We start from the raw sequence: 8806 nt of genomic DNA on the forward strand, positions 1-8806 counted from the left end.
TCTAAAAAAATTCCCCCACCTCCCCACCCCATTGCAGATTTTGGCTTCTTATCATCAGTAATGATGCAACTGATGATTTTTGGAAGGTAAATATATTATGTGATTGCATCTGACAGGACTTTCAGTGACTGAAAAGGACAGTTTCTTCAGCAAATCAAATGTTCAGTGATGCCTACTTGAAATTTGTGCCTTTGATGGAAGCTAAAAACAGTGATCAGGAGTAATTGCACCTGTAGGCAAGAAACAGGAAACCAAAGTGATGGACTAAAGGATGTGATTAGGAAGCTAGACCAAAAAAAGGAAGTGTATTTAGAGAGAAAACAGGAGTGAAACTATGAGTAAATAGAGCACTTAAACATTTCCTATAAAGGAAATTCCTGCAATGATGCAGTGCACCCAGGAGTACTTCCAAGCCGTGAGATAGTAGCTGGGTTCATATACCTCCTGACCTGTATTAGATGGGAATTTCACAGGCATCAGCTCTTTCACCTTAATTTCCACAGCAGGGACACCCTGGAGAAAGTGCTGGAGCTTTTGCGAGTGCAGTTGGCCCCCACCATTATGACATATGGACAATCACATTCTGCTGCTTGCTCACAGAAATATGGGAACGCTTAATGTAACCTCGCCCTCTGGAGCTGTAGGGAGATCGTGGTTTCTGGCATGCCTGGGCACAGCAGTTGCTGCTGAGCTGCTGCAGTCCCTCCTCTGGGTTGTTGGTCCAAAGGGGAGCTACTTGTGGTGTAGGAACCAGAATGTGACTCCAGTATAAAACATCCCTGTGCTGGGCCAGCATTAGCAAATGGAAAATTGGCAAAGTTCAAAGAAGCAAGTAAACAAAAAATTATTTTTGGTCCACTGAGGGACCTAAGATAGTTGCTCTCTGTACACAAGCAAGCTTCCATCAGTTACTAAACCCAGATCTGACAGCAGCATTTTTACAACTAAATCAGGACTTCCCAGTGTCATGTAGTGAAACTGAAAATTAAAATTGGGGGACATGCTACTTCTTCACTTGTTGGCCTTCTAAAAAGAAACGTGGTTTTATTACCTTTATTTTTAATGTAAACTTCACTCGTTTGAATACAGATTTTTCAAATTAGTTGTAGTTCATAATAAGTGTCGTTCTTTCAATTATTGTAAAATGAGTGTGATTGATGTAAGGCATTGTCCTGCCACTGAGGCATACCTAGCTGGAGCAGCAGACATACCATGTGGATAGTCAGAACTCTAGGCAGCAAACTCCTCTTGTGCAGTGTCTTTAAAATTGTAACTCATGGTGGCCTAAGGTTTGCTTTAATTTATAGATGTAGGATATGTTTCTTAGACAGGGCCATGTAGTGCAAGATTGGTACCACCGGGGCTCTCTGCTCTGGCTTCCACGTATTTCCATCCCCACTTCTGGAGAATGCTGGAGCAGGAGAAGGCTACCTTGTCAGTTTGTTAAAGGTGAGTGTTCCTGGACTTTAGCAGGGTCATCTTGCAGGTAGAATAGTTTCCAGCTGCCTACTTTGCCTGAAAAATCTGTCTGTTATATGTTATTTGAACTCAGGATAAGATCGTGCTTTGTTTCAGCCCTGAAGGGCTGACCATTTCAGTATCCCTCCTTCACTTCAGGGAATCATGTATATATTCTGTAGGCTCTCACTGTTCTCAAATTGTGTGCTGTTGGTCTATAGATAGTTGCTAATTAGAGAAGTTAGGTGGAGAAACCTCAAGTGTGTGTTTCAGTTTCCAAGATTCCCTGAACCCTTGGCATATACTTCATTTCCAAAACAATTGAGAGCCTGCCCTTAGAATGATGGGATAGCATTATACTGGCTTTGTCAAGGCTTGTACTAGGAAAAGAAAGAAAAAAGGATTAAATTATTAAAAGAGGAAAGCTTAATTTCCTCCCCTTCTCTGCTAAGGCTTCTTTTGGGTTATTTTTATGCTAAGGTCGAGAAAATCACTCTTTTACAGACAATATTTACCTGCTTCTTTTTAACCTCTACTGCGTAAGATGGCTAAATACAGGAATGCACATGCAATATTTATGTTGCTGTGAGACAAAGATACGCTCTTAACTTGGCCTGATCTGAAAATAAAAGCTCTTTTGGTCAGAATCACTATTGCTTTTATGAAGTCTATAATGATTATGCTACAGCCTGTAGTGTTAATGATGTTTACAAGTATCTCCCATTTCCCTTTCCATTTGGGATTAAACTGGTTCCATATAAACATATACCATGTCTTGATCAACAGTGTCACTGAAATATGTAAAGCAGTGCTCATTTCATGTATAATGTTAAAAATATCACTTCTTTTTCTGTGAGTTGCCTTTCTTGGTAAACTTTTGATTCTTAATTCATGACCATTGTGACTGAATCTGCATTTTCTCTCCAGGTACTTTCCTGAGCTGTACTTCTGTTGTTCTGAAGAGCTGCTAGGTAATGAATGGCAGTTAATTCAGTGTTGTGCAGGGCTCAACCACCTGCTGCCAGAGTAGGTCAGAGGATAAACTGTGGCTCATTGCAAGAGAGTTCGCCTTAGCTGGTAGCCACGGTGAGACCTGAAGTCAGTGGAGTTCTGCGGCAGCTCTGGGGTGGGATTTAGCTGACAAAGGCTTTATGCAGTACTGACAAAAATATGTGGAAAGCTGAGCATAAGAGATCATGGGGAATTCTCCATTTCTGTTTGCCCAGTAAGATCTTAACCACGATGAAAGCACGTTCTTTGAGGTGAAGAAGATCGCCTTGTTATTTCAAAACTGGTTATACTTTCCCATCTTTGGTTTGATTTTTGCAGGCATAGTTAAGAGTCTTGACTTCTGTGTTGCACAGAAGTCAACTCATCCCTTCTTTCCTTCAAACTGCGCAGGGTCAACATGACTGTTAGATTGCAAATATTTTGAGAAGGGTTGTTTTGACAATATGCAAAAATACTTGCTGCAAAGAGTAAAATGGCTGAAGATAGAAAAAAATATTTAATTTCCTTGAACTTAAAGAGGATAAACTACTTAGACCTTTGATTTAAATTTCTGTCTTACCCTTTTTCTAAGAACTTTCCTTACTTCCTTTGTCTTTGAAAGGAGGGAACTTAAAAGATGAGCATCCAGAGCTGGGAAAAAAAAGTATTAGAAGTAGTGTTCTAAAATATTTAAAAGTTTTGAAAGAAGTAATTTAAATAGAAAAACCATCATCTCATTGGTGACTGCTTTTACTTCAATAAATTTCCCTTCAAAAATTCCAGTGTTCTGTGTATGTTGAAATGAGTGGGTATCCTGCTGTAATTCGGAGTGGAGTCTTTTTGCTCTCTCATATTTGCCTTTCCCAGTCTCAACAGGATGTACCCCAAAACAATACATTGACTCATTTTCTTACTGTCTTTTGCTACTGCAATACACTGACCGTGACTTAGTATTGGATTGGGTGGAATTGACTCAGAGCAGTGTTTGGCTGCGAGTCACTGGTACAGGTGATGTTTCAGGGAAATTTGAAGACTCTCCTTTTTTATGCTTCCTGTGGGTAAGTATCTTGAGTTATTTACCCGCATTTTCAGTGAACTTTATACCTGTAAGAAATGTTTTACTGTTAATTGCATGGAGTCATAGCTCTTTGAGATAAAATGGGTAGTTTTATTGTTATATTGATATTTAGGATAATTGGAATGTGAACTTTCATTAGCATGCTTGGTCATCAGGAAGGCATAGAGGTCTTTAAGTAAGTATTAGTATCTTGCATCCTTTTTCTGTTGCTCTAAGTAGATAACGTAATCTTTCCTGGCCATTTTTTTTGGTTTTTTTTTTTTTAAATAGATATTTGACTCATATGTCAGGTAGCTGCAAACCAAAAACCTAATCCTGCAAACACCAAAGCATGCATTAAATTTTCTCAGATAAGGATTTTTACTGACATGGAGATTGCTGAGGTGAACAGTGGTTCAACTGCATGTAGTAAGAAACCCTTGCGTGGAATCATTGGCTCTTAGAAGTGTGAAGGTGTCTGACAATTAGCTTTAAAATATTTTTTATCTTTATGTAAAGAATTGCTTCAGTGAAAGCACTCCCATGTGCCTTATCAGAAAAAATAAGATTTCTCCAAAGTGTTTCTTTAAAAAGCCTTTCTCAGAAGTCTTACTATGCAGAATACTCCACCTCTTATATCTAGACCAATTTTCAGAGGCTTTGACGAGGCAGTTTAGTCTGATATGCACCATAGGAGTCTATTAAATAAAATATACATAGATTAAAATTCCTGTGGTATTACCTTTTTTCAAAAAAAAATAATTTCTTCATCAGTAGGTCGGGCAGGAGTAATATAAAATTGAATTGCAATAATGTTTTTTCTTCCACACATATACTTTTTGCTTTTAATGACATTAGCCTGGTTCAATACTCAGCACCATTTGGCTCAGTGACTGTATCAGGTATTTAGGTCCATCCAATGCATATTAGGAGTTACTCAGTTTCTAAGTAATGCAAATATTTCAACAGGTCGTTCAACAAAGCTGTAACTTTGTATCTCAACAACTAGCTTCGTGTGCTAAATATGCGGTACTCCGTGGAGAATTCCCTGAACTTCCAGCATATTTCCTTGTACTCAGCAAGTGTTTCTAAGAGCAGTGTGATTCTAAGAGACTGAGTGCTTGGTGTAGAGGTTCAGCATGGTTTGGTTTCAAACTCTGTATGTGGGCAACCTTGCCAGGTGTCATCTGCCATAAACTGGAACCAGTGGTGCCTCCCTGTAATTAGCAGTGTCCCACAAGGTTCAGTGTTGTTTAACTTGTTCATCAATGCCTGGATGAAGGGGAAGATGCCTCCTCGGCAAGTTCAGTGACAACACAAAGCTGTGAGGAGTGGCTGATATCCCCGAGTGCTGTGCAGCCCTTCAGAAGGACCTCGACAGGCTGGAGAGATGGGCAGAGAAGAACTGCCTGAAATTCAGCAAAGGCAAATGCAGGGTACTGCACCTGGGGAAGAACAACCCTCTGCACCAGTACAGGGTGGGGGCTGATCTGCTGGAAAGCAGCTCTGTGGAGAAGGACCTGGAGGTCCTGGTGGACAATAAGCTGTCTATGAGCCATCAGTGTGTCCCTGTGGCCAGGGAGGCCGATGGGATCCTGGGGAGCATTAGGAAGAGCATTGCCAGCAGATTGAGGGAGGTGACCTTGCCCCTCTGCTCAGCCCTGGTGAGGCCACATCAGGAGTGCAGTGTCCAGTTCTGGGCTCTTCAGGACAAGAGAGACGTGGAGCCCCTGGAGCAGGTCCAATGGAGGGCAACAAAAATGATTAAGGGACTGGAGCATCTCTCTTATGAGGAAAACCTGAGAGAGTTGGGCCTATTCAGCCTCAAGGAGAGGCAATTGACAGGGGACCTCATCAATGTCTATCTGTATCTGCAGGGAAGGTGTCAAGAGGACAGAGGCAGGCTCTGCTCTGTGGTGCCAAGCAGTAGAACAAGAGGCAATGGGCAGAAACTGAGGCGCAGGAAGTTTCACCTGAATATTAGAAAGAGCTTCTTTACTGTGTGAGTGACCGCACACTGAAACGTTGGCCAGAGAGCTTGTGGAGTCTCTCTCACAGGAGATACTCAAGAACCATCTGGACACAATCCTGTTGGACGAGATGTCCCTACCAGTGGTCCCTTCCAACCTTACCTATTCTGTGATTAATTTACTTGATAGCACCGAATAATTCCACTAGGATGTCAGGAATATCCTAAAAATAAGGGGAGATCTAGTTTATAGTCCACTGCTCAGTGTCTTAAGTGGCCAGCTGGTTACTCTGTATGGAGGACTTCAGTGTCTCTTTGTGGAATGAGTAGTATTTGGAAATCTTAATTGCTCTGCTGCTGCTTTGATGTAAAATACAAGCAAGTAAACTGAAGGAAGTAATTTTGGTCTTGTGTGTTTTGCTTTTGATCTTCTGAATAAATTTAAGTTTACTGTAAATTTATCAAAGTTAGGAAACTCAAACCAAAAGCATTACTGAAGTCATGCCCTTAGCAAACCTGTTAAATACCACTCATAAAATTTTTGAATGCTCGTCCTGTAGTTTCTTTCTTCCTTTCTATGGCCATTAACAACACTGTATTGTTTCTGGTTTGCAGGTTATTATTCCACCTGACATGTGCATATGCTGAGACCTTATCCTGTGTCAGATGTATACTTTCATATTATACATATATATGCACATTGCGTTCACAAAATACATTCAATCACAAGATACTCTTCAGTATTAGAAATGAGTGTGCTGTAGATAATGACACATTTAGGAGATTAGATTCCCTGAACTTGAAGAGCATTAGGCTTGTTAACGTAGACATAAGCTCTGTGTTGGGCTTATGCTTTATTTTTCTCTTGCTCTGATAGTTTCGATATAAAAATTAAAAAGTAAAGTTGCAAGGTTAGTCAGAAGGAATGAGTGGGACCTAGTGACTAGAAATGGAAGTATTGATGAGAATTTGTCCAAGTGTGTTGTGGTTTGAAAAACCTCTTTCTTTCATGCTAACATCAAAAAAACTGCTCAGATACAGACAATTCAGTATTCTTGAGACATTAATTAAAAGATCAAGCACCATAAGGCAGGAGTGCACACTTCCTTAATTTAGTCTCATAACTGTGTATCATCCCTGGCCAGTAAGGGTAGTTTACTGTAAATCACTGTGATTCTTGTCCTTCCTGATAACACCATATCACATTGTCAGTTTGAAACACTGCCTGCTCATTTTTGCTTGCAAACTGCAGTGCTTCTTTTTTGTACGTATACATAAAGATTTCAGTATCTGTTTGTATACATGCAAACCATATGCCTTATTTGCAAATATATCTTGACAAATGTATTTTCCAGCTAGGAATATGAGTGAATTCTACTGGTGAGACTTTATAAGAGGTACATACATTTGTATTCAAATAGAAGTAAATTTTGAATTCTTCTGGATATTCTGCTAGTTTTCTGCATGAAGATTCCATAGTAGAAGTAAAAAGTACATTTCTGTTGTGTGGACACTGAAATTTTGATATAAAATTATAATGTACATAGATCCCAACTGCAAACACCAGGAAATAGTTGTCCTGGTTTTCAGGTTCCTTACTTTTTGTCAGTGTAAGCCAAGCATGCACTCAGTCAAAAGTATGTGTGTTTTATATTCCAGATGTCACAGACCAGGAACCTAACCAGAACTGTGCCTGATATTTATCTGCAGTTTCAGGGAAGCATAATGTTTTCCATCATCAAAGACCAAAGGGCCAGATTGATACATTCCCATCTTGCTAATGAGCACAGAGAACAGAAAACCATCTTTGCAAGCTGGGACAAATTACGCTACTGCAGTTTAACAAAATGCTGAGTGGTACTGTAGCTTTGTATGAGATGGGTCATCCTCAGCCTTGGGAGGACTGGCTGTAGGATGGATTTTCATCCCTTCCATTGTAAAGTAAAAGACCTGCACTTAAGCCAGCATGGACAGGTTTTCCATCCCACTGCTGGGCAGTGAGATAGCTGTGAAGAGTATCTACCTCTTCCTGTATCTGACTCAGCTCAGCTGGCCAGCAGTAACGTGCTGGGTCATGCCAATTCAGTTGTTTCTGGTCCATATCTTCCTTTAGTGATGCATGAAAGTGCTCTGAAAATATAAATACTTATTTTATCTGTGGAAGTGATGTAGTGAGTTGTCTACCGTTTCTCTAAGGTAGTGCTTGAGGCTTTGCACAGCTGCAGTATTTCATTTTATGAACATTGAATTCTACACCATGGGCTATTAGCAGAAGTTATCCTGTCTGCCTTAGCTATTTGTGAGCTTTTTCCAGTACCAGTAGTGGGTTAATCTGTGAAGTTGGATCTAAACAGGAAAAGGTTAAGGTATATATGTGATAATGAGTAAAAAAGAGAAACCAAGTTCAAGTGTAGCTAGGATATTTATTTTCTGAGAAGATAGTGTTCTGCTTGACTAGAATGCTTACTTTATTTATAGAAAAAAACTCCCATGTCCTTAGCTCACAGGACAGTTCTGGCTCTGCTAGTTGCTTGGTAGAAAAAGTACTTTTTGGAATGCAACTGCAAAACATTCATGGCATTTCTTGGCAATTAAGAGATCCTGAGCATTAAGGGAAAGTAGTTCTTGTTTTGTCTAGTTCTAATAATGTTCATGTTTTGAGCAAACTTTCCACAAAGACAGATTTTTGTTAGGACTATTTGTAATAATGAAACTAACGCTATGATGTGAGTAGCTACAACGTACTGACCTGTGTAGGAACCACCAAGCTGTTTGGTACCAGTCAGCCCCTTTGTCCATCATGATTCTTTGAATTTGTGATCCTGCATTTTTAGATATTTTGTGCCTTTTTCTTGTGAAACCAGGAGAATATCACTTCCAGTATGATCTAAATTTTTGAACAAAAAGAGCGTTCAAATTATAAACTCAGAATCCTGAAAACATTTTCCGGGAGAATATATCAGTGTTGATGTGAGCTTCTGTAGAAGTGGTTATCACTGAGCAGCTTTTGCTCTGGCAGTTAAGAGCAAATGTGCATGAGAGGGGGTGGCCTAGCACCTAGCAACTTGTCTGGATGGAATTGCCACAAAAAGGCACTTTCAGTGCTGGCTGAGGACATGGAGACAAAGTGGGTGGAGGTTTGGCCTTTCTGGGTATCTTCTGTGTGGTCCCTCAGCAGGCTGATGTAATTACATGGTAGACAAGTGGCCATCTAGAACCATCCATTTAGAAATGACTTGAGTGCAGGCACAGGCATTTGGTGTGGAGTGTCAGGAGTATTTGTTACTGTGCACTGTGTAGTTCATCTGCTTGCTGCTGGAGTTCAGAGGTGT

This window comes from Corvus brachyrhynchos, unplaced genomic scaffold (assembly GCF_000691975.1).
Source record: "Corvus brachyrhynchos isolate BGI_N302 unplaced genomic scaffold, ASM69197v1 scaffold83, whole genome shotgun sequence".
In the NCBI taxonomy this organism is placed as follows: Eukaryota; Metazoa; Chordata; class Aves; order Passeriformes; family Corvidae; genus Corvus; species Corvus brachyrhynchos.